Source organism: Sus scrofa, chromosome X, assembly GCF_054392235.1.
Source record: "Sus scrofa isolate SSC_HxYL_T2T_F1_AM1 chromosome X, Sscrofa_HxYL_maternal_Yorkshire_Landrace_v2.0, whole genome shotgun sequence".
Classification (NCBI taxonomy): domain Eukaryota; kingdom Metazoa; phylum Chordata; class Mammalia; order Artiodactyla; family Suidae; genus Sus; species Sus scrofa.
In genome coordinates, this window is record NC_139401.1 from 90684359 (window position 1) to 90700857 (window position 16499).

Genomic DNA, 16499 nt, shown 5'->3' on the forward strand with positions numbered 1-16499 from the left:
TTCTTAATGTTCCAAAAATAATTAATATATTCAAATTAACACCTAACTAAATTGATGGTTCTATTCCAAGACCCAGTAGGCATGAGTTAAAATTTCTAACAACTTTTCTTTCTTTCTTTCTTTCTTTTTTTTTTTTTTTTTTTGTCTTTTGTCTTTTGTCCTTTTAGAGCTGCACATGAGGCACATGGAGGTTCCCAGGCTTGGGGTCCAATTGGAGCTGTAGCTGCCAGCCTGTGGCACAGCCGTAGCAGTGTCAGATCCGAGCCGCGTCTGCAACCTACACCACAGCTCACGGCAACGCCCAATCCTTAACCCACTGAGCGGGGCCAGGGATTGAACCCGTAACCTCCTAGTTGGATTCATTTCCGCTGCGCAATGATGGGAATTCCAAATTCCTAACAATTTTTCAATGCAAGGAGAAGTGACTTAGTCCTTCATAGGAGGATGAGTGAAAAGTTCTTTTGTTTAAAACAAAGAACCTGAAAAATCATCCCTTGGTTCAAATTTCTCAACCACCAAGTGAAGAGTTATGATAGCATATAATGAACCACTCAGGAAATATTCTCAAAGATTAATGAAAACCTAAAGAAAACAGAGGATCATGATCAAGTTACTTAAGAATGTTTCCTCATCTATAAAAATGTATGTGAAAATATTTCATGTGTAGGGTCTTTGTGACAATTGTATGAGATAATATATCCCTATTTGGTCATAGGCTTAAATTTGTAATATCTTCTAGCCTGGAGGCAGTAACAAGCTCAGTCAGTACTTGTATTTATTTTGTGATTCTGACAATTTTGGAAGAAACTGCTCTATGAATCTTAGTCAACCAGAACGTTGGCCCCTGCTTCTATCTCTGATTCTTTTAATGCATTCCTTAATCACTGTGGACAAGGGAAGACTTACAGTAACCTTTCTCTTTCATGGTATCCTGTGTAGAAGAGGCTTTCTGTTTCTGAACCTGCTGCAAACAGCTTCCACAAGCAATGGTATAATCATTAATGGAGGTCTAAATAATGACCACCTTTAGATATTTTTACAATAGAAAAAGAGACTATTGCTGGAGCTGAGAATATCACTGAATTACTGTCACACTCTGGATTCAGATTACTTTTCTGTCCCCAAAGTATAATTTTGTTGCTGCTTTTCACATTATTTTCATCAAAATACTCTAAAGAGCAAGAGAAGATGATATATAAAGCAAAGAGCAAATAAGAATGGGATGGGATGTTGCAGCATGAAGATTTCTTTTAAATCATACGTTTTACCCAATCATACAAAGTTTACATTTCACCTCACAATATATCATGCTTGTTATACATATAAAATATATGCTTTTCATAATATTAAAAAAAACTTTTTATCACTGAGTAAAATTGGCTCTTCTGGAAGATATCCTGTCTTCAGACAACATATCTAAAACTACAAGTTGCTCTCTCCCTGAATACCACTATGTACTTCTGTTTGAAAGACAAATTAAAAAGCAAAAGAAAAAATTTTGGCAAAAAATCAGAGAATGTAAGGTAGTAAGGCATTGTTTAAGAGTGATTAAAGTGAAGTATTAGGAGACAACTCTTGTGCAGGAAAATAATCTGAAAGAACAAAGAACCTCTCTATTTTAACCTGCCCGAGAAAGTGAAAGTACAACAAATGTGTCTAATTCTCTTTTCACCTTCAAATAATTTTCATAAATAGTAGATTGTAAACTTTTATATTCAGATTCTTTATTTCTCCAGAATCACAAATTCTTTGAGGATAATCAATTAAAATTTCATAACACCTCTTGAGCTTTTAGAAATAGTATCACTGCATCTATTTTATTATGTGTGACCATCGATTAAGGTGTTCCTACCTCAGAAATTATGCAGTAGTTTATGAATCAGTAGTGAATAGTCAATAGGAACAGATGGCCTTAGCTGAGGTACAAGATTACATCTGGAGGGATCTTCATTTAAAAACATCAACTTTTCCACTGGGAGATAGTCTAGACTTGAAAAATCTTTCAAGTGACATTATTTTATGATATTTGATGCGAAGACTGACTTAAAACTGTTCCGGTTAATACGTCACATTTTTCAACCATCCAGCTTTCTCTCTCTCTCACCCATGTAGATTGCCTGTAATTCTGTATTCAGTTTTAAATATAAATATCATTTTGCAAATGCAGATTTTAACAATAATAAAGTCTCAGTGACAATAGTTTAACAGCTCCAAGTTGGCTTTGGCTTAAGCTGGCTGTTTAAAAATTAAATACTGTAAGAATTCGCTGACCAAGGCTGCAGAAGGACCGACCATTGCCAGGTTTGTGAAACAGTTTCATTTGACCCATTAAATTATGTGTCATCATATGACGAACTGATTTATCAGGGTTCATCAAATAGCACCAAAAAAGAGAGTTCGGGTTATTGTAGTCAAAGAATAATATATTTACCTCATCTTTTTTAGGGAAAAAGAAAACAAAATTAAAGAGCTAAGGGTATTTCAGTCTCTTTTCATCTAACCTTTATCCTATATTGCCTTGCTTTTTAAGATTTTATGTAGCTGTTATTTCTCATAGAAGATACCTAAGTTTTTTGAAGGTGTGGGCAGGCTTACAATTCACATTCCTCAGAGAACTTAGCTTTTGCACATGGTAACAAAGAGCTTTAGTTTTTAAATGAATGCAGCAGTTTTTCCTCACCAGCTTCCTGATATGTGCATTCAAAGGCATTCTCAGGACATATGCTAATGACACAGTTTTCTTATACACATACAAGTCATCCACAACTGTTCAGATTGAATGAACAGGATTTCCAAAAATTACTGAGTAGTTAGAGGGTAATCAAGTTACACTGAATCTCAACAAAACAATTGCAATTTCATTTGTTTATAGTTAGAGAAGATTTAAAAAAAAAAGCACTTCTTAGAAATTAATGTTAATGGTATTATAGTTTACTCTACTTTAAAACATTAGCTTAACAATGCATCTGGGTGTAAAACTAAAACCAAATTCAGTCATTCTAAGACCTTTTAACAGGTCTAATTGGAGAAGTAGCATGAAAATGGATTTTTCCTGACTTGTTAGACAGTGTTTATCACACAAAGCAGCAGAGGAAGCCTGCAATGCATCGATTCTGTCCCATTTTAACTATGGGAAGACAGCCTGAGTCAATGTTCAAACAGAAAGTCTTCAGATAAACTGTAACACTTTAGAAAACATTCAACTAGGTGAGTTATGCCAAATAACAACTAAAAAAGGAAAATACTTTCAACACAACTTTGCTGAAATGAATCAATTCCCTTTTAGGATGAAAACAAAGATTCTAAGATTCCTAGCCTTAGTGAGAAAACGCACTAGAAAAATTCATGTGCTAACAGTCTTCTCATCAACAATGGCTTGTGTATCATAATTATCTCAATGTTGTAGTTATACCTGAGTTTAAAAATAGAGGTTGGAGCTACCTAAAAACAACTGTGCTATATATACAATTCAGCTCATTAGACTGACACTGGGATTTCTTTGAGACAGAATTCTATCTAAGGTGGCAACTTAGATGCCAAGTTTTAGCCAGATACAATATAGAATGATTGTGAAATAGCTCAGAGGGAAAAAAGAAATGCTGATAATGAAAATGCTGACAAAGTTGAACCACAGAAAGCTGCCCAGTGCCACCCACTAAAAAGTAAGTCTTCAAGTACGGAAGGACTGATTTCATAATATAAATGACTGAAATGAAAGATTCACTTGATACTCAAAAAAAAAAAAAAAAAAAAACCCACTGCATGCACTATAAATGTTGTTGGTAAATAAATTGTTAATGTATTAGAGAGACCATTTCAAGATTAAAATATGTGAAAAGCCATAGTTCTAGTTTTTGGTACGTTCTCTGGAATAACTCCCAATTTTTATTTTATAAATAATATATGATTTTCTGCCTGATGGAGTTGACTGGTTGCAATGGGCCTGTTCAATATTTCTGTGTTTGATTGTGATTTGTTCTCCAATGAGATATTCTTAAGCATTGTCTTCTATGGTATAGGAACATTAGTGAAAATAGTTTTCAAAGCTAATGTAATGCTTTCTACTCACATTCTAGGCAGCATCAATGATGAGAGTGATATTTAATTTCCAGGGTACAGTTATCTTGAAATCAAAGGGGTGGAATGATGAGATCAAGGATGTTCTGTGATGTTAATGTGGTTAGTGCTGTCAACAGTCTTGTCAAATGAGAGAATCCACTCTGTTCTGCTTCCAACATAGAATATTGTTTTTACTCTTGTCAGATTTCATGTGTCAGCTCTTCCTACCTAGATTGCATTCAAGCCATCCTAACTTCTTTTTTTTTTTTAATTTTTATTTTTTTGGTTGTGCTCACAAGTGGTCAGAGGCTGAACCAATGTCACAGCTGTAACCAGAGCCACAGCAGTGGTAATGCCAGATCCTTAAGTAACTGAGCCACCAGGGAATTCATCCTAACTTCTTAGTATCAAAGTATAATATTTTATGTTTATAGAAAATTGTATATAGGCAAGTACAATGTAAATCATGAGTGCTGAATAATGTAATGGAAAGAGCACAAGCTTTTGGGCTATACAGATCTAAGTTCAAATCCCAGCTTAGACTTTAACTAGTTATGTGCTTATGGGCAAATCATTTAGTCTCTCTGAAACTTAGTTTCTCATTCTGCAAAATGGACTTAATAAAACATAAATTGGCTTGTGAAATTTGCAGATGACATGTATAAAATTGCCTAATGTTGCCAAAATTGTCTTGAGGTCCATAGCATATCTTTCTCTGTTCCATTTGTGTGCCCTTGCCTCAGGAATCTGCAGTTTCTTTCTCAGGATCCCTTCCTTCAATAGAGCTCCAGTCTCAGCAGAGCCCCAGCTTCCTCCCCTGTCCCTCAAAGTTTTTGGAAAGAAAGTTGGACAAGCACAGTGCCTGGCATATTGTACTTTTTGATAAATATTTAAGATTTGTATATTTGCATTCTATACACTGTGAAATGAAATTCATATTTTATGGCAAGACAAGAAAAGTTTAAACATAAAAATTTTCCTCTGCCCTTTGGCCTCCTCTTTCCTCTCTACTGTGCATTGGGTACCTGCATTATGCATTGATCAAACCTTCCCATCTGCAGAAATATCTGCTTAACCATAAGGAGGAACATTCTTCTAGTACCAAGACAACACTTTAGAAAATAACCTTCCTTCTTGATCTTTCGAGGGGTCAAAATGACCCACCACTTTGTACTTGTACATCTGGATTGTGCAAACTGTCAATAGTATATGATTTAATGTACAGCCCTCTGTCTCAGAAAACATGTATAACTGTGTTTTAACTTCTAATGGGCAGAACAATTCTGCAAGCTCTCTGAGATGCTATTCCTGGGTTATAATTCTTAATTTAGCTTAAAAAAGATTCATTTTGGGGAGTTCCCATCGTGGCTCAATGGAAATGAATCTGACTAGTATCCCTGGTCTCACTCAGTGGGTTAAAGATCCAGCATTGCTGTAGCTATCATGTAAGCTGGCAGCTACAGCTTTGATTCAGCCCCTAGCCTGGGAACTTCCATATGCTGTGGGCGCGGACCTAAAAAAACAAAAGAAGGAAAAAAAAAATTCCATTTTGGAAGTTCCTGTTGTGGCTCAGTGATAACAAACCCGACTGTTATCTATGAGGATGCCGGTTCAATCCCTGGCCCTGCTCAGTGGGTTAAAGATCTGGCATTGCCAGGAGCCGTGGTGTAGCTTGTGGATATGGTTCAGATCTGGCATTGCTGGGCTGTGACATAGGCTGGCACCTGCAGCTCTAATTCTACCCCTAGCCTGAGAACTTTTATATGCTGCAAGTGTGGCCCAAAAATTAAAAAATAAATCCATTTCTTTCTTAGATCAACTGATTAATTTTTCCTCAACAACACTTTTGTGTATATGTATATGTATACAATATTCGTGGTATATAGTGAAAGTAAACATCTGTTTTGTTGCCAGCCCAACATCAGAATTCATGTATCTTTTTTTAGCATCACTCTCATTTTCTCCTAAGGAAACAACTACCATCCAGTTTTCTCAATGCATGGGGTTCGAGTGGAGCTCTTGATCTCAGAAGTGGGAGCAAGATCCAGGCTTGATCAGCATCACAGATATTTGCTTATCCACAGCGACAGGACCAAAGCAAATAAAAGTGAACTCTCAGATTTTTTGTTGGGTTACCTCTTTATGTTAGGAGTTGCTAGCCTATAGAAGTAACCCTGGGGTTGTTACCACAACCTAGGGAGCATGCATAGAGAAAATCCACCACAGAAAAAAGAACATGGAGCAATCATAGATCAAAGTTGTACCAGGAGATGCAAGGATATCAAATCTTGATGAAAATAAATAAGCTCCTGGATTTAGACCTGCTTGTAGCTTGATTTTCTAAGGCATTTTAATTTTGTGAGTCAAAATGCTTTAACATCTTTTATCATTATCATTGCCATCATCATCATCATTAATCATTCAAGTCAATTTCAAATGAATCTCTGTTACTTGTAATCAAATCCTAATAATCACTTTTTTTTTTTCCCACAAACACCTCCCCACATACAGGTGGAAGCATGACTGCTAAGGATAATTCTTTTCAAATTCCAAACCTTTCTAAAGTGCCATCAACAATGATAATAAAAATGTAACAAAGACACATAAAAAAACGACTCACCGCACTGAAAATCAGCATGATTCTCTACCATTTCTGAAAACCACATTTTAAAAATTTCACTACTGAACATTTAAAGAGAAGAGAAAAATAGCTCTATAATAGAGTTGGGCTAGATCATTTATTCCTCGTCTGCTTTGAAATTGAGTTTGTGACTTCCAATAACTATGCTATATAGCATGTTTTTGTGATTTGGAAGGAATTAAAAGTAATTTTGTTTTGAGAATTTTTTGACAACTCCTGACATTCTTGGAGACAACTTTAGTTGTTACACAACCAGGATTAGGAATCATGGCCTTAGACTCCTCTTTACACAATGGAAAATCAACTGGCAAAAAGAAAAAAAAAATCTGTCAAATGTTTTTTGGACTACAAAAAAATATCTATTATTTCTTGAAAAAAAAATTTTAACTACTGAGTTGACTAGATGTTTGACTGAGCTGACTAACCTATCCTATGGTTTTGGAGTCATGTACACATGCCTTCATAAGGAAGAGCATGTTGTACCTTATTCAGTTACCAGGAACGAAATTCGTAGAGGCCAAGTTTAAAAGTTTTAATCTTGTCCAGCTGGTTTTCCAGACTGGAAGTCTCCACATAGCATAGATTGATGCTGTCCTGTTGAGATTAGAATTCTCTTATAGTTCAAATACCTCATTGGTTTTCATGTTTGCAGTATTGAGACTAATAGAAGCAAATTGGCTTAAAAACCTAAGCTTTATTTCTCCAAGAAATAATTGCAGTTCTTTATCAGGTGGGCATGTGTCTACCTTTGGGGATTTTAACAGGTAGCCCTCTATTCCTAACAATAATTCTAATATTTATGAACCCATGGAATTTTTTACTTTGCAAACGGCTAAGTAACATAATGGGAAAAATATTCAACTACCACATCAACAAACAGTTCATCATTAAACTGTTATTGAGTGCCGTTAGTCGAAGACCTAACACTACAGGAGGTTTTATACCTTCCAAAGGCAATTCTCAGGCAACTAGAGATGAATCAGGCACTTTAACCTGTAAGAAACATGTCTCACAAGATGAAAATATTTTGGCCAATAACCATTTAAATTTTCCACTATTTCCTTAGATTTCACTTTTTGTATTTATCTTGACAACAGGAAGTCTCTAATAGAAATGTATTTCTTCACAGTAGAAACTAATACTAAAAAGGATATACTTTTCACATTCAATTTTTAAAAGCTTATCATGCTTTGTTCTTCATGCACCTCAAAGTGACAGCCTCCCATGATCCTACACATAGGAGCTTGGCACAAAAGATAACACAGCCTGGTGCTACTCCAGGATGACAGCCAAAATATTTTGTCCAAATTCCTCCTGGCAGTGGTTTGCATAGGCAGACAGCTTGCCCTCTGCCCTTTGTTCGGCTAAAGCTTAGCAACCAAACATGTAGCTACCAGGTTTGTTTGTTTGTTTGTTTGTTTTCTTTTTCCTTTTCACCAAGGTCAGCCCCATTATTCTAAGTCAAACATATAATTTTCAAATATAAAATTATTTCTCAGACTATCTTTTAGCCTGAGGCAGCCATCAACAGAAAGGGAAAAAGGAAAGAAGAACATCCAGCCTGGGAAGGGTGAGGAAGTCCAGAGAGAAGCCAACACAGGAAGTCAGTACCAATACTTATCAGGTAAGCTGGCAGAATCAACCAAGGAATGCCTTTTGCAAATGGTAAGGGAGAAATGAATTTTTAGCTTATATAAACAGTTCAATGAACCAAAGGGGATCTTGATGAGGAAAAAGTTAGAAAGGGGGAGAAAGAAGAAGTCAGAAAGAAACCCAAAGATGATTAAAATCTGTCAGTGCAGTACATTTTAAGAAATACAATGGCTGAAAGACTTAAATATACGACAGGACACCATCAAACTCCGAGAAGAAAACATAGGCAAAACACTCTCTGACATCAACATCATGAATATTTTCTCAGGTCAGTCTCCCAAAGCAATAGAAATTAGAGCAAAAATAAACCCATGGGACCTCATCAAACTGAAAAGCTTTTGCACAGCAAAGGAAACCCAAAAGAAAACAAAAAGACAACTTACAGAATGGGAGAAAATAGTTTCAAATGATGCAACTGACAAGGGCTTAATCTCTAGAATATATAAGCAACTTATACAACTGAACAGCAAAAAAGCCAATCAATCAATGGAAAAATGGGCAAAAGACCTGAATAGACATTTCTCCAAAGAAGATATACAGATGGCCAGCAAACACATGAGCAAATGCTCAACATCGCTGATTATAAGAGAAATGCAAATCAAAACTACCATGAGATACCACCTCACACCAGTCAGAATGGCCATCATTAATAAATCCACAAATAACAAGTGCTGGAGGGGCTGTGGAGAAAAGGGAACCTTCCTGCACTGTTGGTGGGAATGTCAACTGGTACAGCCACTATGGAGAACAGTTTGGAGATACCTTAGAAATCTATACATAGAACTTCCATATGACCCCACAATCCCACTCTTGGGCATCTATCCGGACAAAACTCTACTTAAGAGGGACACATGCACCCGCATGTTCATTGCAGCACTATTCACAATAGCCAGGACATGGAAACAACCCAAATGTCCATCGACAGAGGATTGGATTCGGAAGAAGTGGTATATATACACAATGGAATACTACTCAGCCATAAAAAAGAATGACATAATGCCATTTGCAGCAACGTGGATGGAGCTAGATACTCTCATACTGAGTGAAATGAGCCAGAAAGACAAAGACAAATACCATATGATATCACTTATAACTGGAATCTAATATCCAGCACAAATGAACATCTCCTCAGAAAAGAAAATCATGGACTTGGAGAAGAGACTTGTGGCTGCCTGATGGGAGGGGGAGGGAGTGGGAGGGATCGGGAGCTTGGGCTTATCAGACACAACGTAGAATAGATTTACAAGGAGATCCTGCTGAATAGCATTGAGAACTATGTCTAGATACTCATGTTGCAACAGAAGAAAGGGTGGGGGAAAAAACTGTAATTGCAATGTATACATGTAAGGATAACCTGACCCCCTTGCTGTACAGTGGGAAAATAAAATTAAAAAAAATTAAAAAAAAAAAAAGAAATACAGCAGAGGAAGCCTCAGCTCCAGATCACTCCTTCCTTAGTGCAGAATGTCTGCTCAAATCATGTTAGTTTCCTGTGAGGTCTATTTATTTAACCAATTAATCATTCTCTGCTTTAATTACTTCATATTTTTCTTCAGGTCTCGTGTAAACTCCATACTGTTTTTGTTTGTTTGTTTGTTTGCTTTTGTTTTTGTTTTCCATGCCCATGACATGTGGAAGTTCCTGAGCTGAGGATCAAACCTGCACCACAGCGGTAACCAGAGCGACAGAAGTGACAATGCCAGATCCTTAACCTGCTGAGCTACAAGGAAACGCCTATCTGTAAAGTTCTTTAATATATTCTGGATATTAATCCATTATCTGATATATATCTTAACCCACTGAGTGAGGCCAGGGAGAGTGTGTCAAGTACTAAACTTGCTAGGCTACAACGGGAACTGCTCCACACTCTTTCCAAAGTTTTCATCTCTTTAAATCACAAATGAGTTCCTGTCGTGGCTCAGTGGTTAACAAACCCTACTAAGAACCATGAGGTTGCAGGTTCGATCCCTGACCTCACTCAGTGGGTTAAGGATCTGGGGTTGCCTTGAGCTCTGTTGTAAGTTGCAGACCCACCTAGGAATCTGCATTACTGTGGCTGTGGCGTAGGCTGGCGGCTACAGCTCTGATTAGACCCCTAGCCTGGGAACCGCCATGTGCTGTGAGTACGGCCCTAAAAAGACAAATAATAATAATAATAATAATTAATTAAAAATAAGTAAATCACAAATGATTTACAAATATTACTAACTTCTGTTTCAAAATTTACAACTTGGAGAATGTGGGTTTTTCTTTTTTGGCAGGAGGGTAGGGAGAACAGTTTTCCAAGAGCAGACTTAAAACCTTCACAATGTTCTCAGCTCCAGAGATTTTATACTTTTCGATATACACTGCTATAGTGGTGATTCTTCCGACTTTATAATACACTGTTTAAAAAAATGAAAGTGGACAGTTTGTGGCTTTGATTCACAGCAGGAATATGTTACTTAATCTTTTATACTTTACAAGGCAATGGGCCTTTTGAAGGGCTGATGGGGGGTGGGAGAGAAGAAAGGCCCAAGAAAGAAAGCTTTTGGTTTAGAATGGACAAGAAGTATAGCAGTCAGAAAAATCAGCAGTACTGCCTTGATCCCACTTTTCTTTACTGTGTAGTGGCCACTAGCACAATCTGGGAGGAAATGCCAGCTTTTGTGACAAGGTCTTTTAGAAGGAAAATGTCATTAGATTGAATAATAGGGAGAACACTGATATAAATATATTATCTCTTAATAATTGTTCCTAGGTTCGGGTGCTTATATTCAATGAGCCTGTTGATGCAACATAGAAAAGGTGTGAGGAAGAGAGAAGAGTTGCTCTGGGAGACAAGAGTTTATACAGCAGTTCAAAACATGTAACTGCTCTGGAAACATTGGCAGGATCATACTCACAGGGGTTTTAATTGACCTTATTTGGATGGAAAATAACAAAAGAAGAATGCAATCAAGAAGTGAGGAAAAAAAGGAGTTCCTATTGTGGCTCAGTGGTAATAAATCCAACTAGTATCCATGAGGATGCATGTTCAATCCCTGGCCTTGCTCAGTGGGTTAAGGATCTGACATTGCCATGAGCTGTGGTGTAGATCACAGACGAGGCTCAGATCTTGCATTGCTGAGGCTGTGCTGTAGGCTGGCAGTAGCTGTGGTGTAGCTGTAGCTCCAGTTCAACCCCTAGCCTGGGAACTTCCATATGCTACATGTGTGGCCCTAAAAAGAAAAAGAAAAATGCATTTTTATTTATGTCTGTTATTCTAACAATCCCCTAGATAGAACATGTTAGTTAACAGTGGCTTTTACATACAAAAGGACTCTGATACTCTTCCTCCTAACCACATCATGACCAGAGCCCATTGCCAGGCAGGTCAAAGAAGAGAGCTCCCTTTATACAGCATAGATAGTGTCTGGATTACTTTTTTCTTTTTTCTTTTTTTTTTTTTTTTGTCATGTCCATGTCAGGCAGAAGTTCCTGGGCCAGGGATTGAACCCACATTACAGCAGTGACCGAAGCCACAGCAGCAACAGCAATGGACCCTTATCCCACCGAACCACCAGGGAACTTCGAGTCTGGATTACTTTTTAAAAGGTAGAATGGGACTTTATTGGCTTTGGCAAAACTTGTTGTTGGTGATGAGGGTGAGAAAGAGATTTGTATTTAATTTTTATTATTTTTTTTTACAAAATAGTACATGATTTTTGAAAAAATAAAACAATAAATATAAACAGTTAAAGGTAAATGTTCTCTTTCTGCCTCTTCATTTCCACTCATAAGAGATGAACATCAATACTATTTCAATATGCATTCTTTAGCATTTTTTTCTATGTACATATAGGTATGTTTACATATGTGTAAACATTATGCATTTTATATATAATTATATTTATATATTCATATATTTTACATATACTATATACATATGTATGTGTATAATGTTTCTTCTCACAAAAATGGAATTATATTCCAATCTCCTGTGCAACTTGCTCTTTCAATCAACATATCAAAGATTAACTTCTATGTAAGAACATATGAATATCCCACATTCTTTGTTATGGATAAAAGGCATTCAATTTTATTTCTACCATAATTTATGTACTCTCCTGATATAAACATTTTGGTCTTCTCTAGTTTGTTGTTATTAAAAATAATGCTGCAATGAATGTCCTTTAGCATATGTTTTTGCATAGTTGTATAATTTTCGTATAATACTTTGTATTAATCATTATGTGTACCAGGTATTATTTGATATGATTAAAAAACTATAACATATATGTAACATATGAAGTACAATAACTAAATGAATAATCTTAAATCGAATCCATCCCTCAAGAATTAAGGCATTACCATTCATTCGTATCTGCCTGTGTGCTTCATCCCTCTTTTATTTTCTTTATTGGCTACCCCATGGCATATGGAATTCCAGGGACAGGGATCAGATCTGAACCTTAGTTACAAGCCACACCTCAGCAATGCTGGATCTTTTAACCCACTGTGCCAGGCCAAGGATGGAACCTGGTCCTGGCTCTGCGGAGATGCCGCTGATCCCATTGCACCACACCAGGAACTTTCCATCTCTAGTCTCTAGTTCTATTCCTTTCCCCTGCCTCCACTGCCTTCAATCCACTTAGAATTTGCTAAATTTTTGCATGTTACTTTTTAAAAAAGGTTTTGCACTTTATTTGCATGTTTTTGACCTTTATAAACTTTATTTTACTGTGTGTAGTATGCAAATATTTTTTTCAATATTATATTAAGAGTTTATCCACATTGTTGTCTATAGCTATGGTTGATTCATTTTCATTTTTAAGCATTATAATTTGTAATTGTCTTATAATTTATTAATTTATTCTCCTGTATTGTTGGATCATATAATATGTACATGCTTCCGTTTAGTTTTCTATTGAGCTGTTTGTCTTATTGATTTGTGAAAATTCTTTATATATTTTAGATACTAAAATGTTGTCAGTTTTATGTACTTCAAATATCCTTTCTTAGTTTTTCATTTGTCTTCCCACTTTCTTTATTGTGTCTTTTCATGAATAGACATTCTTATTTATTTTAATGTAATTCAATTTATTAATCCTGTATTTTATGGTTAGTGCTTTGTGTGTCTTTGGAAAAGAATCCTTCCTTACTTTAAAGCTATAAAGCACTTCTTTAAGTTTCCAGGTTCTGCCTTTCACATTTCATCTTTAATCAATCAGAAATTGATTTTGGTGTTGGTGAGATAAGGATATAATCTCTTTCCCTTTTATACATACCCAATTACCTCAGCACAGCTTATGAAATAGTCCATCCTTTCCCCACTGATCTGCCATGGTACCTCAGTCAGAGATTGTTTCTACATATGCTGAATTGTGGCTGAGTATATATCCCCAAATGGCTGGACGTATTCAGTCCACTTGCTGTCCTCTTCTTATAATGTGATGTGAACACTCTTCCTTAGAGAATAGAGTCCTGTGTTTTCTCCCCTTTAATCTGGCCATGTCAGTGACTACAGAGGGAGTAACACTGGTTGACTTTTGAGGCTAGAGCATAAAAGATGACACAGCTTCTTTCTGCCTGGCTCACTCAGAACATGGGCTTTTTGAGCCTTAAGGTACCTTGGAAGAAGTATGGCTATACTGAAGCTACCATGCCAAAAATACCTAGTGAAAAGAGATATAAATTCCAAGGTGTCCCAAGAATTCTAGTCCCCACATGTTTGAGTCTTCCTAATCCAGATACCAATGCCTTTGAGATGACCCCTGCCTCACAGACATCTGACTGCAATGCAGTGAAACCTCAAAGTAGCTGCTCCTAGCTGAACACTCCCAAATTCCTAACCAACAGAAACTGACAGGGAACAAATTATTGTTGTCGATTCAAGCTGCCAAGGTTTGGGATGATTTGTTACACAGCATTATGTAGACAGATCACCAAGTATCCTTCTGAAATCTCTATGTTTATTTGTCAATTTTTTTAAAATTACGTAGCTTCTTTATGTGTTCAGTCTTTAAATGAGTAAAATAAAGAAAAGGAACACTATCCTCATAAGGTTTTTGTGAAGATTAAATGGGTTAATTTTTATCAATGCCTAGCAAGCACATAGTAAGCCTCATATAAGTTTTAACTATTACTATTGGTACCACTAGGGCTACTACTTATGATTAAAATTATTATTATGTCTGACCCAATAACATATTATTATAATTTTCATATCATTATAATTGTTCATTATATCTAGTAGGGTAATTTCCCCTATCTTTTTCCTTCTTCTTCTTTGGGTTTCTCTTGATTACTCTTGGGTGTTTGTTCTCTTATACAAACCTTGGAATTGCTTGTACATTTCCTCAAAATGATGTGTTATTGTTTTGATTGCAATTACATTGACCTTATTATTATTCAATTTGGAAAGAATTAATATCTTTAAGATTCCTTGAATTGTAAACCCAGCAAAATAATGTTTCAAAAACAGAGATTGGAAAACCTTTTCCATAAAGGGCCAGATAGTAAATATTTTATACTTTGAGAGCTATGCTATCTCTATTGCAACTAATTAACTCTGCTTTTGTAGAGCAAAAGCAACCATAGAGAGTATACCATGGAGTGCATATGGTTGGTTAGATATGGCCCACTGGCCATAATTTGCTGATTTCAGTTCAAGAAGAAAATAAAATGAAGCCCTCCTAGCTACTTTCATTGTATATTAAACTGTATCCAAAACAAGCCTCTTTTGAGCTCTTTTTCTATTCCTTTTGTCTATTTGTCAGTGAGTTTACCCCTTAAGATATACATTGAATTTATCACATATTTTTAAAATGACAATTTTTATTTTCTTGTTTATTGTATTTTGTTTCAAATTTATCTGCTCACCTTTTGTAGTGTTTTGTTAATCATTCATACTTCTATCCTTTATTCACTGTGGTTTTCCATTTCATTGTGTATTTTTATATATTCTGTATTTGAAAGTTTTAGATTCTGGAATCCCTATGGGACTAAATCTGTTGGGGGCTTGTTTTCGTCTATTCCTATGGACTCCAACTCATGATGGTTCATTTTATTTTGTGTTTAGTGATCTTTATTAGTGAGTTTAGAGTTATTTTTCCCATCATTTTTTTTATATTCCTGAGTACTTTCCTCCATAGAGGAATTGTGTTTGCTTTTCTCTGAGGGCCACAGGATGCTCTTGACCTGGAACATGTTCAGTTTTATTATCCATCTCAGGGACTCTACTTTACCCAGGATTCTCAACTTCCAATATGGCCCTTTCTACATGAATTTTGGTTTTCAGCACTTATCCTTAGGGCACCAAGTATTTCCAGACATTTTCTGCTCACTCCTCTTTATTTCAGCCCACTTTTTCTCAGTCTTTTGGAGATTTCCTTATTCTATGTGTTCCAAGAAACACAAGAAAAATTATACTCTATGTGGGATCTATTTTTTTGGAATTATGAGCACTCCCTCAGATTATTTAATTTGCCACATTAAAGCAGTAATATCTGATAGATTCCTTAAAATAGAAGGAATAATTTCCTTAAAATAGAAATTTTAAAGGAAAGTAAAAGATATGTGCTTTTAAGGTTTGTTCCGTATTACCAATAACCTTCTGAAAAATGTTTAATCAGTTTACTCTCTTGAAAACTGTGAATGAAAGTAATCACTATCTCCTATCATTGTCAACAGTGGATATCATTAATCTTTTAAATTTCTCTCTGATATAGATTGTGACTTTTTACCACAGGGGAAAGAGGAACTAGGAAACATAGAACCAGCATACATAAACAACTTCACTCCTTACCTGAGGGACACTAAGCAGATTCAGGAATCCTCTATGGTGAAGTGACTACCTTTCTAGGTCTGCTCATCATCTATGGTGAATAAATGAAAATCTTGGAGGCTTCCTTATCATTTTGAGATAGGAGGGATGGTTGTTATTCTTTGGCCTGGACAAAAAGCTGTGTGACAAAGTGAAAACTATGCACACTCCCAACTACAGTCTCCCTCTGGCACTGTGGCCTTGAAGAAACTGTATCTGCTAAGCTTTACTTCCCATGTTTGAGAGAAAATGTGGAAAAACACATTCTGCTTTGCACTTGGACTCCACAAATGTACACTAAAGTCTTCAGAAAGGTGTTACATAAATCAAGTGTGTCATTAAAATGCAATTTAAATGTAT